Source organism: Neolamprologus brichardi, chromosome 14 (genome assembly GCF_056152115.1).
Source record: "Neolamprologus brichardi isolate AB-2024 chromosome 14, ASM5615211v1, whole genome shotgun sequence".
In the NCBI taxonomy this organism is placed as follows: Eukaryota; Metazoa; Chordata; class Actinopteri; order Cichliformes; family Cichlidae; genus Neolamprologus; species Neolamprologus brichardi.
Genome location: NC_142117.1, coordinates 38,004,797 through 38,018,127, shown reverse-complemented (window position 1 = coordinate 38,018,127; position 13,331 = coordinate 38,004,797).

Below are 13,331 nucleotides of genomic sequence, written 5' to 3'. Positions count from 1 at the left end.
GGTATTATGTATTGATGATACTAACTAAATGATAATCTACCTGAAGATCACAGAAGACCAAACAATGCTGTCTGCACTTCCCACATTTCAAAACGGTGTGAAGCCAAAGGTTTCTGCACAGAACACACTGTCTAAGCCCCCCCCTATCGACCTACCTCAACGGGACGAGACTCGGCTGTCCATCTGCATCTAAAGGTCAAAGGTCACTCTTTCGAGGATACCAGCGTTCACGTTTTGGACAGAGAAGACAGAGGAGTGAAAGAAGCCATTTATGTCCACTGTGAACGACCATCTTTGAACAGAGGCGGTGGTTTACGACACCAACTGTCTGCCATCTTTAATCTGGTTTTGCGATCCGTCTGAGACGCCCACTCACATCCGGGGCCACTTGACCTCAGTAGATCACATGATAGGTTGGGGCCAGGGTTCACAATGAGCTCACCTGAAACCTGAAACCTGGTATAGGTCACTGGCTGAGTGTGACCTACACCCGTTTTCACACCTTGGCTCATGTGATTAGGTAGAGGATCTCCACCAGTTGCTCTTAGAACTGAAGAAGCTTCTCAGACGAAACATCTTCAAGAAACATAAAGAAGTCCAGAAGGTTTCCTTTCCAAGCTCCTTAGACTATGATGACCTGGATGACTGAGAACCTTCAGACACACTGAACACGCTGTCACTTGTCCTGAGATTAAAGGAGTATTAGACTATTACTAGGGATGCAACAATACTCGTATCGACATTGAACCGTTCGATACAGTGCTTTCGGTTCGGTACGCATATGTATCGAACAATACAAAATTTATTTGATCAACTTTTCTTCTGACGATGCTGTCTGTGTGTTTAGCGCTCAGTGGATCTGCGCTCGACAGTGCAGCCTAGGCAGAGTAGTCGAACGCAGATTCACTGAGCGCAGCACAAGCTAGCAGACAGAAGCTAAGCTCGTTGCAACATGGCAAATTGAACCTCCCCCACCCTCATTCAGATCTGGCGTTTGGAACTATTTTGGTTTTCATGTGACGTATGACCCTGAAGGTAAGCGCGTCATGGACAAAAGTAAAACAGTATGTCGGATGTGCCAGCAATGCTCAATTACATGGGTGGGAACTAGTGTGTTAGCGCAGTTAGCTCGTTAACGTGTTGGCCGTCCAGCCCCACGCACGGGGTGATCCGCGGTAGCTCGTTAACGGAGATTTGCCGTGTTGTGGCGTTAACGTCATTTCAGATTAACGCTGACAGCACTAGTGGGAACACAACGAATATGACTGCACATTTACTCCGACATCATCCTAGTGCAAAGACAAGTGGAAGCAGACAAAAACAACAAGCACGCATGCTACAAACTTTACCCGAGTCATTTAGACAGCTGTTAGCACATGATTCTCCTTATGGGGACCTGATATGTTTAATATGCTGCTGAGAATATAGCCCAGAAGAAGCGTATAGTAGAGCTTTTATTTTGGAAAGAGACATTTCTCTGTAATAAACTCTCTTTTCCAAAGATGAGTGATTTCTCCATCAGATTTATTTATTACTTTGTTGTTTCAGCAACATTAAATATAAAAACTGTACTTTTGAGTTAAAATATATATTTATAATTTTAATAAATGACAAATTAAAAAGGCATGAACATTTTTTTTGTATCGAAAAAATATCGAACCGTGACACCAAAGTATCGAACCGAACCGAACCGTGAATTTTGTGTATCGTTGCACCCCTAACTATTACATATTACCATTTCTAACAAAATAGCATTACATCCACAAATTAATGCAAAATAGAAGTATAATCACATCTGTCAATATGAATATGTACTTCTGCTCCATGTGGTGGAAGATTTGTGTTTTCTAAAGTCTGTGAGAGTTTCCAAAACCTGACGGTGATGTTTGAGAAGACATTTGATTTGTTTAGTAGTTTTTGTTCTGTTGCTCTGCTGGGATTCTTTCTCATCTGCACCTCTAAGAAGTTACAAAAGCTTATTAAATGTCTTCAATCTTGAAGTCAGGAGATAAATTGGCACCCTGCACCAAAGTTTGAGGTAACGAATGAGCTGCTTTGCTCTGCCGTTGCCCTTCTTCCCATCACATTCACAGTACAAAGAAACGTCCTCGAGGCTCACGCTCAGCTCTCGCAGCTTCAGAGACATTTGTTGTTTTGTTTTTTTATATAAAGACTTAAAGAGAAAATTCACTTTGTCAGGTGAATACAGAGGGTGATGTGGTGCTTTTATTCCAGAAACCAGTGACACAGTGAAGAGAAACTCTGGGATGATTAGGCTGATTATTGAAAGACTGTCAGAGCTAATAAAGAGCTTTGATTCAGCCCTTTCACTCTCTGGCTTCTGGTTTTATTTCATATAGTCTCAGCATCACACCAGAGACCTCTGTGTCCAGCAGGACAGGAGAAGCCCAATAACAACATGTGACACCTGAACCCCATTAACCATCCTCATATCTTTCCCTTTGTTTGTGTCAGCAGAAGAGAGGCCTTGGGAGAAAAAGGGGTGAGGAGATGTGAGGCTCCTCTGCGTCACAGGGAAACTATTTACAGCACCCTCTTTTCTTTTGTTCTTACCATCAAAAACATAAGACACAATATTCATCCCATTAAAGGTAAAGGTAAGCCCTGAGTATGAATAGTAAAAATCACATTCAGATAAATGGAGGTAAAAATGATTATTTTTACTGGACTTAACCAGACGTCTGTCTGGTTTCTAACCAAGAAAGATGACAAATTGGTGGAGCCGCCTCCCCCAGCTCTCCCAGTGACACACAGGTGTTCTCAAGCCAGCCACAGGAGATCATCTCTCCAGTGTTTCCTGGGTCAACCCCATGGTCTCCTCCTCCTTTAGGACATGTCCAAGGTTGTATCCCAATTCAGGCTCTGCAGCCTTAAAGGCCGCATTTTAAAGCCGATTACGTCACAGCGACGCGACGAAGGCTGTCCCAATTCAAAGGCTGTTGGAAATGCGTCCCTCAAATGCGTCCTTCATTTCCCTGAATTTTAAGGACGTGGCGGTGTAGACTTTGTGGCCCAACATATCCCAGAATGCATAGCGCGGCGGTGGGTGTGAATAATTTTGCCGCAAAAAAACGGCGGATGAGGGGCGCAAGAAGAGTAACATAGTAAACTAAGTACTGAATATTATGTCACTTATTTATGTGCAAATGTTTAATAACGAAGAACATTAAAACATTACTGTTGGCCACATGTCGGCAAAGTTATGTGACATTAGTGACGTTTGTACTAACTTGGTTTTAAAGCCTTTACTTTAAAATGTACGGCGTTCAATAGCTGAGCTTAATTAGAGAATGATCAAAGCTCATGTAGAAACAAACAAATGAACAAAAGATTTTCTCCTTCATTTCTGTCAAACAAAGCTGTATGAAACGTTTCCAGCTGTTAGTATCATGGTTGCTAGGCAACCTGGGCAGCGCAACGGAGGCTAGACCGTCCCATTTCACAAGCCTCGCACTTCCGGCCTTAGGGGTCTTTGAGTACGCGGCCCTCGAGGACCGTTGAGGCTGCAGACCCTGAATTGGGATACAGCCCAACACTCCTCACCTCTGAGCCACAGGAGGCATTTTCCCAGATCCTCTTGGGGTTCAGTGGATCTACTCTCAGCACAGCTCAGAGAACAAAACAGAAGCTTTACTATTAGCTGTTTACTGTTAGCAGCTGTTAGACTTTCATTGTGTTTGGTGAGATTTGTGTTTTTCTACTTTTGTTGTATTTTATTCATCTTTTGCAGTGTGTTTGAGCTCTCAGGGCCACCGTACCCTTCAGTTTTATCTGTGATCTTTTCCTTTCAGTCCCTACAGCTTGTGCTGGGTGATAGTAGGGAGCAGATCATCCAGCACAAACTGAAAGGTTCACCATCCAGCTCAGCTCTCTTTGCATCAAAACAGACCAAAGTAGCAGAACTAACGAAATGCTTCACTCATGAAAGTACAACAATGATGACAGTTGGCTCAGTAGGAGAGGAAGTAGCACCAAAGGTCAGAGGTTAAAACCAGTGAGGGTTTTTTCCTTCTCATTCTTACTATTGAGGAATAATGACAGAGACAGTAGAAAACAGTTCATGGACGAGTCTAACAAGGTGATCGGAGCAACCTTCAAGGAGTCATGTTAAGGTAACGTTCGCACGCCTGTGGTTCTCAGCTCCATCCCCATTTTCTGTGACGTTTTAAGTAGCTTTTGTTCATATGTGACCAACAATAAACACACAAGGTGACCATTTTCCTAACCGCATGAGCGAGCGCTCTGAAACGACTCACCAGCTGAGCTAATCGCCGCTCATATTCATCTACAAACTCCATTAAGATTAAGACTTGACAGCTGAATGCAAGTCCACGTTAAAAGTATGTTAAAGCAAATAAAATTAGCTTTCTGACAGTTTCACTGCAGAAATTGTCAGAATGGATTTCCTGACATGTATTAAACATTCAGAAAGCAACTAAATCGATTCTTAAAGGAAACCAAGGCGCTCCGCTTTGTTTAGGTGTCGGAGCAAAACAAGGCCACGTGAAACACATTTGACATGCTGACTCCTTTCAGCTGGAGAGGCTTCGACTGTGTGGTATGCCCGCAACACAGTTTTATGTCGAGAGGTTAAACCAGGTCTTTAAAGAAGGATTTAAAAGCATTAAGCTTTGAGTCTAACTAATGTTCGGCTTTGAGCAATAAAGGAGGATTCTGCATGAATGAAGAAAAGAACAGAGGAGACTCAAACTGTCTGAAAGTTCATGACACCAAACACATGACAGAACGTAGAAACTCAGATGTTGCAGAAGAAAACAATGAAACTGTTGGAAAGATTTTACTAAACGCAGAGTTGCTTCAGAGAGAAGCTGTTTCTGAGATTTCTATTTCAAATCATTTCATTCGTTTTCAACATGCAAGCTGTAACTCGAAATGCGAGATCAACTTCTTTTGTGTTCATCTCATCGGGGAAACACTTTAGAAGTGAAAGTGCAGCTTGAGTGTCGGCTCCTGGTGAAATGAGACGTCGGCACTATTTGCACTCGTTGAACACATGGAGTTAATATAAAGGAAAGAAACAAAGAAAACTGTCAACCTACTGCAATACTACCCTCCTTGCTCGCCTCCTTTTTCATCCCACATAAGCATTTTGCATTTCCCAGAAAATCAGGAGATTCTGGGAAGTAACAGTAAAAGTTTCCAGGTCGACTTTTATTTTTAGCATTAAAGGCTTTTACAGATAATTGAACTAAAAGCAACTAAAAAGCCATTATTATTACGTTAGAGACACAGAAACACTCGGTCACCGAACCAAAGTGAGAAACGCCCGTTTACGCTGCCGTTGTTTCCCGTATGCCAAAAGTGATGTCACAACTGCTGACCGCACGTTGGTGTCGTTTTGCACGTCATGCAACTCCCGATTTGTGGAACCTGATGCACGAGTTTTGTTATGGAAATTTTAACAATAACCTGCAACATGCCCAGTGAGTTTGAAATGATTTAATAAACATATTGCAATATGGAGAGACCCACTCCAGCCAAACACTAGGGTGATCTCTGAACTGTGGCCACCGCCCTTACATCTTATATATACATTACATCCAATCCAATCCAATTTTATTTATAAAGCACTTTAAAATACCCAGCACAGGAACAAAGTGCTGTACAGAAAATAAGTTAAAACAATAGAATAACAGAAAACAGCAAAATAAATAAGTAAAACACATAAAACATAAAATTAAAACAGCCCTATATTGAAACAAAAACAAGATAAAACAGCATCAAATCACCTAAAAACAACTAAAATAAAAATAAAAACCAACATCTCACGTGGTGTCAAAGGTCAGGGTAAAAAGGTGGGTTTTCAAGAGTGACTTAAAAACAGATAAAGAACTGGCCTGTCTAATCTCTAAAGGAAGCTCGTTCCACAGTTTTGGAGCTGCTACAGCAAAAGCACGATCTCCTCTAAGTTTACGCCCGGTCCTGGGTACATGCAGGAGCAGCTGATCAGCTGACCTGAGAGAGCGGGTGGGTGTATGAGGCTGTAGCAGCTCAGAGAGATAAGATGGGGCTAGGCCATGGAGAGCTTTAAAAGTAAATAAAAGAATTTAAAAATGAATCCTAAAAGAAACGGGCAGCCAGTGAAGTGAAGCTAAAACAGGGGAAATGTGCTCAAACTTTCGAGTGCCAGTTAAAAGACGAGCTGCGGCATTTTGCACCCTCTGTAGATGACTAATATATAATTAGTCATCTACATTCCATCTTATATACGCAGACACAGACGACCAACCGTCACCTCCTTTACAACAAGATGTCCAGAGCCCTCAAGAGGAAAATGAGTCGGCTGTGAAGGTGCAATAAAACCTAGCCCACTTGTGATCACATTCCACATGCATACAAACTGGTGACAGGAGCGCTCTTACTATACTAAAGTGATATGGTCAAAATATGTGATTAATACATGAGAAAAGAAATGGATCAGTGTTTCCCACCATTCCAAAGGCATGTCACTGCAGGAGCTCGGAGATTCCCAGACGCTGCAGCCTCAGAAGACGAGACATTCTGGATAAAAACCCTCAATCGCTTTGCTTCCTGTTTTGATTTCTTCTGCTCTGATGAGCTGCAACACCTAGCGTTCGAGACTTCAGTGAGTTCGGTGCACCTGAAGCAAAAGTATTGACAGTTAAGGTCCTTTGTTGCATGTACAGCAACCAATGTGGGAACCATAAACTGGGCTTAACCCAAAATATGCTCTTATTCTTAAGTAACAGTAACCACAAACTCACGGTTCACTCCCTGCTGGCCTCAGAGCTCTCTGCTCCCCAACCTTAAGCAGCCTTTAGCTAATGAATGCAGTTAGCTGCTAGTAAAGCCACGCCCACAAGGGGAAAATCACAGGAGGCCTTTGTAGGGCCATAACACTGTCTAATAACGCTGCAGCTCCGACACCAAAGCATGTCTTGAGTGCATCTCCCAAAGGGCAGCAGCTTTATTTGATGCCCACCATGAGAAGGTTTTCTGTCGGCGTTTAAAGTAGTACAAGGTGATATATCAGTGCAAGCACACTCATAATGTAGGATCAGTGTGACATTAAGTGATGCACAGGTGTCCATAACCAATCTTTGATTTAAACATGCAAACAGAGAACGCTGAAACCCTGCCAGTGTTTAAAGGTTTAGTTTCATACCTGAAACTCATAAATGCCTAAAATTAAAGATACTTGTCGAACAATCATCAATCTTTCCTGGTTACCAGTTTTCTTCCTTCTCGCTATCCCTCTTTCATCTCCTTTCCACCTGGCATCCAAATAACTCTTTCCTACCTCCTCACCTTTCCTCCTTCCTTAACTCTCTCTGCCTCTCCTCTTCGCCCGGTATGTCAGTGCTGGGAGTGTTTGCCTTCTCCTGGAGACTCCTCCTGTCAGTCTGCTTGTACAAACCCACGGAGAACGGGCCGGATTAATAACAACCTGCTTCAGCCTGTCATCTCCTGGAGGAGAAAGAGCAGGAGGGAGGAAGGAAAGGAGAGAGAATGAAAGCACATAATAAAAGGATGCAAGAAAGATGGGGGCTGCAGGGAGGAATAATAGAAGGAAGAAAAAGGTAGAGGTGGAGGCAGGGGGTTTAGAAAAGTCAAGGTAGAAATGGAAATATGTCACAAAGTAGAGGCGATTCTAGTGAAAGGGCAAAATGCTGGAGAAAAGGAGAAGTGTTAAAAGATCAAGGCTAAGCTAAAAGCTACGAGGAGAGATGATAGAGGAGAAACATCAGGATGCCTGGAGGGAGAATTCCTGTTGAATCAAAGTGGAGGAGTGTTAATTAGAAAATTCTTTTCCCCTCCCTGTCTTCATTAGCACCCCTCCCTTTCTCTTCCCTCTATCTCCGCTCCTTCACCACCTCTGTCCTCTCCACACGCCCCTCACTACCCTTCCTCCACCCCTATGTCTTTAATTAACTTCCTCTCCCTTTTTAAATGACCGAAATCTCACCTTCTCACCCCCGTTTCTCCCACTACCTGCAGCCTTTCCACAGCTGTGTCACCAGGAATAAAAACACAAATATAGTTCCCTGTTTTATCCACTGATGAGTCAGATCTGAGCTCATCGCTGCAGCTTCATCAGGAGCAGCCATCAGCAAATTAAACTGACAAATCTGATCAGGGGCCACCTGTTTAGCTCCGCTGATTAATCCTCACATAATGATGCTGTGATTCAGCCTTCTCGCAGAAAGCTGCAGGTTGAATCAGTCTTTACAAAATCTGTTGATAATATCACGTGATGTGCTTTACTTGCTAACATGAAACCTGTGTGTTTGCTAAATCATGATTTTGTTCTGAGCCTTCAATCAGCTGGTTTCCACTGAGCCAGAGTCCAGAGCTGTGTCCACTGATGCCCTCGCCCGGAGGATGGGTAAGAGGAAACCCTGTTGATGCTTCCTAGTTTGGTTTAATTATGTCTCCATGATGGGACCTGCAAGACTTTATCAAACTATATGTTCCTTTAGAAATCCATCCATCCATCTTCTTCAAGGACCGGGTCGTGGGGCAGCAGCCTAAGCAGAGAAGCCCAGACCTCCCTCTCCACAGCCACCTCCTCCAGCTTATCCAGAGGAACACCAAGGCGTTCCCAGGCCAGCCGAGAGATATAATCTCTCCAGCGTGTCCTGGGTCTGGCCTGGGGCTTCCTCCCGGTGGGACATGCCCAGAACACCTCACCCAGGAGGCGCCCAGGAGGCATCCTCGTCAGCCGCCCGAACCACCTCAGCTGGCTCCTTTGGATGTGGAGCAGCAGCAGCTCTACTCTGAGCCCCTCCCTGATGGCTAAACTTCTCACCCTATCTCTGAGAGGCCAGCCACCCTTCAGAGGAAGCTCATTTCTGCTGCTTGTATCTGCGATCTCGTTCTTTGAGTCACTACCCACAGCTCGTGACCACAGGTGTCGGTCGGGTTCCTTTAGAAAAGTTGAACATTGTGTTTATTGGACTGGAATTTTTTTTGTCACGAATTTTGGCAGCAATGGTTGCTCAGTTTTCTTTCTGATATCCGTGCCAGGAAAAGCATAAGGAAAACAGCTGAAGGATTGTAAAAAGCAGCCAGTTGTAAGATTTTAATTTTCCTCTTCCTCTTGTCATCAAGCTGAGGGGTTTACATCATGTTCTCTCTTATGAAGCCATAATTGAACTGAAGTTCGGTGGAGCCCTCTGTGTGCTCTCGCCTTCCTGCATTCATTCTCATTGATTCTTTTGCCCTTGCTGTCAAACACACTTCTGCTGTCATCTCTGATTCAATAATCTTCTCTATGAACCAATCACAGACTTCCTCCTGTTCTTTAAAATTCACTGTCATGCTCTCAGACTCTCATTTCTTTAACGTTCTCCAGTTTATCCTGGATGTTCAGAGACCCTCATTCAAGTCTCCACCTCTCTGCTCACCCACCAGCATCTAAACTGTGGGGGCATCTGTCCTACCGCTCAGCATCATTGGAGCCACCAGTCTGCTAAATGATTCATTAGTCAAATCTGTACATCAGTACATATTGTTACATGCTTTAAATTGACTGAACACCTGCGTGTTTAGGTGTTTTAGCATCACTGCTGCCAAAAATACTCCATCTGTACATTTTCACCTGTTTATCCAGGTTGGGGTTGCAAAGCTAGCCAGTGGCTAACCAGTGCCCCCTAACCAGTGGCTTCTGACTGGGGGACACCGAGATGTCTCTGCCCTGGAGTGTCCCCCAGTCAGACAAGCACAAAACACCACAACCAGGAGGCATCCATCAGGATGTACCTCCTTTCATGTAGAGGAGTGGCTCTGTTCTGAGAGTCTCCTGAATGGTCCTGCTCCTCACCGTGTCTTTGGTACATCCTTTGACAGAAACTTGTCTCTGCTTCTTGTTTTTTCAGTCTTGTTCTTTCAGTCACAGTAACAGCTCGTGGCCATAGATAAGCATGAGAATACAGATCACAAAAATCACCAGGAGAGTCAGACGCTGCACCAACCTGCCTGCCAATTCTTCTCCCCCGACTTGTGAACAAGAGATACCATAAGATATTTGAACTCCTTCGCTCAGGGCAGTAAGTCATCCGCCAACCTGGGACAGACACTCGCCTATTTGTTCATTCTCACCCAACTATCCAGGCTCTGAAAGCTGGAGGTCGTTGCTTGATGAGATCCTGAGACCAACAAATATGGCCGCTTTCTTTCCCACGGCTGCACCTAGAAGTCCAACATCCATTGGGAATGTGCAGAGTTTAAATGAGTCATGTTTTGGGTTGTGAATCCTGCCAAACCTCTCCTGGGGCGACTCTCCTTACGTGACCCACAGTGTGCTTGCCTGATAATCGGAAAGAGGGCAATATTGGCACGGCTGTTTTTGTTTGTTTCACATGGATCACCTCAGAGCCTTTTAATGTGCAGAGCTGCCCTTCTTAAAGACAAAAGTGAGGATGAACATCAGCATACGATGAAGACTTTCTCTCTGAATCTGAAATAGCAACAACGTTAAACTATCCTTAGGGGACTTCTAAAATAGCAGCGCGCGGCACTGAAGATTATGCATGCATGTAATTGTTCTGCAAAGGGAAGAAGATTAATCAGTGAGTAGCATGACGCAGTGAAGCTCGTTCACGTCTTACTTTCAGAGTCTTTATTCCTTTTTGTGAGTTTAACGGTGGTTTTAGTTTGCTATCAGTCTGCTGTTGTTGCACCCTCAGAGACATGACTCCATCTGTTTTCATTAGTTCAGGTTTGGAGTTTACATGAAGCATATTGTTTTGGAGCTATTTGTTCTTTCTTTTTATTATTTTGAAATTTGTTAAAGTTTGTTGTTGGTTTACTTATATTTTGGGGGTCATTCACGAGTTATATTTGTAGTAATACTTGTTTTATTGTTTTGTTTTGTTGTTTATCTTGTAAAGTCAATCAGGAAGAACTGTGAGGCCATTTTTCTATAAATAAAGTGTTGGACTGTAGAACTGCTTTGAAATTCATATGAGCTGTTCACACTAAAGTAAAAAGCACCATCACTTCATGCGGATACCCCTTGGCGCCAGCGGCGGTCTCAAGGCTGGAGCCGAACAACAACACCCTGATAACGACTGTGTTTAGTCTGTTCCTTCCCATCCCATGCAAGGCCACCTGGGTTGGCTGGAAGAATGTTTACTTAGCCTGGCAGGGCGAAGGACACTGTCTCAGCTGAACTATGGACACGCACACACATACACTTACACTGATAAGCACTCACTCATCCCCCCTCCCTTTCCAAACGCCTTCGATGCTTGTTTCCTGCGGGGGAACACGGCGGGTCTGAGCCCGCGCTGGAATGGTAGCGCTGTGCAGGGCGGCTGCTGTGTTCACTTCGGATTACTCCTCACCACCCACCCAACCCTGTGGCTTGTCATGTCTTTCACAAAGTTGTGTTGTGGACATTTATGTGCTTTTGTGCAGAGGAGTTTTTTGTTTCCTGTTGTCATGCTGTCCTCCCAGGAGCCCAGCATGAGTAGAGGTCTCTTTTTTTCCTCTTGTACTTTCCCATTGTAGTGTATATTTCAGTGTTTTTCTGTAACGCTACCGATCTCTGACTTGTATCCCCATGTGATGTCTGTGTTGTGTGTGTAAGGTTGGGGGGGTCCCATTTCACTGCAGGGCAACCTGCATGTGGCGAATAAAGCTTTGATTGATTGATTGATAGATAAAGAGACTGGTATAGGACCAGCATGCACTGGGGTGGGCCTATGGTTTTTTACCACATCTTTTTATTGCTTACCAAACTGGATAAATACACCATAAAGCGCAATTTTCAAGTTTGGACAGTGGACTTCTTTTACCTGCGTACAAAATAGTATCTCAGTGCAGCAGTGGCTTGTGAAATTTAAATTTTTGGATGTTTGGTTGGTCAAACAAAAGGAATCGCCACTACACATAGCATCCCATCAACGCCTCTACTCTCTCGTCTCGCACTGTTTGTTGTTTGTTTTCATTTTGTGCTTACCGATGACATCATGAGCCAGTCAGAACTCTAACCTCCCGGAAATAGTAAAACTCTAATAATTCACTGTGCCCAAAAATAAACTACAATTAAATCAGCGTCCTCCTTAAAGATTTTCAGCTCACAACACTATCAGTCTGCATGTTATGGGGTCAAGTTGTCAATTACTGTACTTACTCCTGTTGGTGAGAAATGAACAAAATCTGCAAATCTGTTTATGTCTATATAAACAGAAATTCCTCCCATGTTATTCGTCTGTTCCTGACTCGCAGACTGGACTACTGCAATGCTCTGTACTTTGGTTTGGACCAGGCCTCTCTGCATCGTCTCCAGTTGGTCCAAAATGCAGCTGCTGGCACAAAACTGAAGGAGCATATTACCCCAGGTTTGGCCTCTCTACACTGGCTTCCTGTTCCTTACAGGATCCAGTTTAAAATCTTACTTTTTGTTCATAAATCACTTAACGGTCGAGCCCCTTCTTACCTGTCTGAGCTCCTATTTGTTTATGCTCCAGAAAGAATTGTGAGGTCCAGGTCAAAACTAACCTTAACTACTCCACGGACTAAACTTAAGCCTTGCTCTGTGGCAGACTCTACACTAGTCTTCCTCTTAATATTAGATCTGCACAAACACTCGAACATTTTAAATTGTTACATTTTTTGGTCTGGCTTTACTGCATCATTGTTGTGCATTTTATTTATTTTAGTGGCATTTCACATTGTTAAGCACCTTGTGCAGCATGGACTTTTGGTAATGTGCTATATAAATAAACTTGACCTCCCAAATCGTGACATAGTTGCTGCAGGACAGGACTGATTTCACTGCAAAGCGACTCAGGGGCTCATAGCCATGTTTGTCTATAAAAATACAAGCAGAATACAGCCAGTTAAGTCGAATCCCCTCCTGCCAAGAGAAGCGTCACAGACAAACTGCACTCACAATTGCAACAAGTTGCCCATCTGTCTGTATTTATAGATTAGGCTGCAGTTATTTGCAGACCTCCTCCAGCCCGTCTGAGAGTGACTGCAGTTAATCTGAATCACATCACAGTTGTTTGGAGACAAGTGGAGGTTTCTGTCCTATTTTGACCCTGGTGTGACTGAACCATTAACAATGCAAATGCAAAAATAAAAATGCATGTAGTTCTCAGGAGACTTCTCTACTGGGCATTTTCCTCAGGGGGCTGACCCTAACCCTAACCCTGCATGTTTGGTGCTCTGCTGTCATTGTGTGAAGTGCACTTCTTCCAGTTAGATCTTTTTCATGTGCTGATTCATGCATCTATTCCCCACTTTGGTTTAGAGTTAGCACTGGGGCGGGTTTATGGGCTTTCACAACATATTGATGCTGGAAATCAAAGAATGTT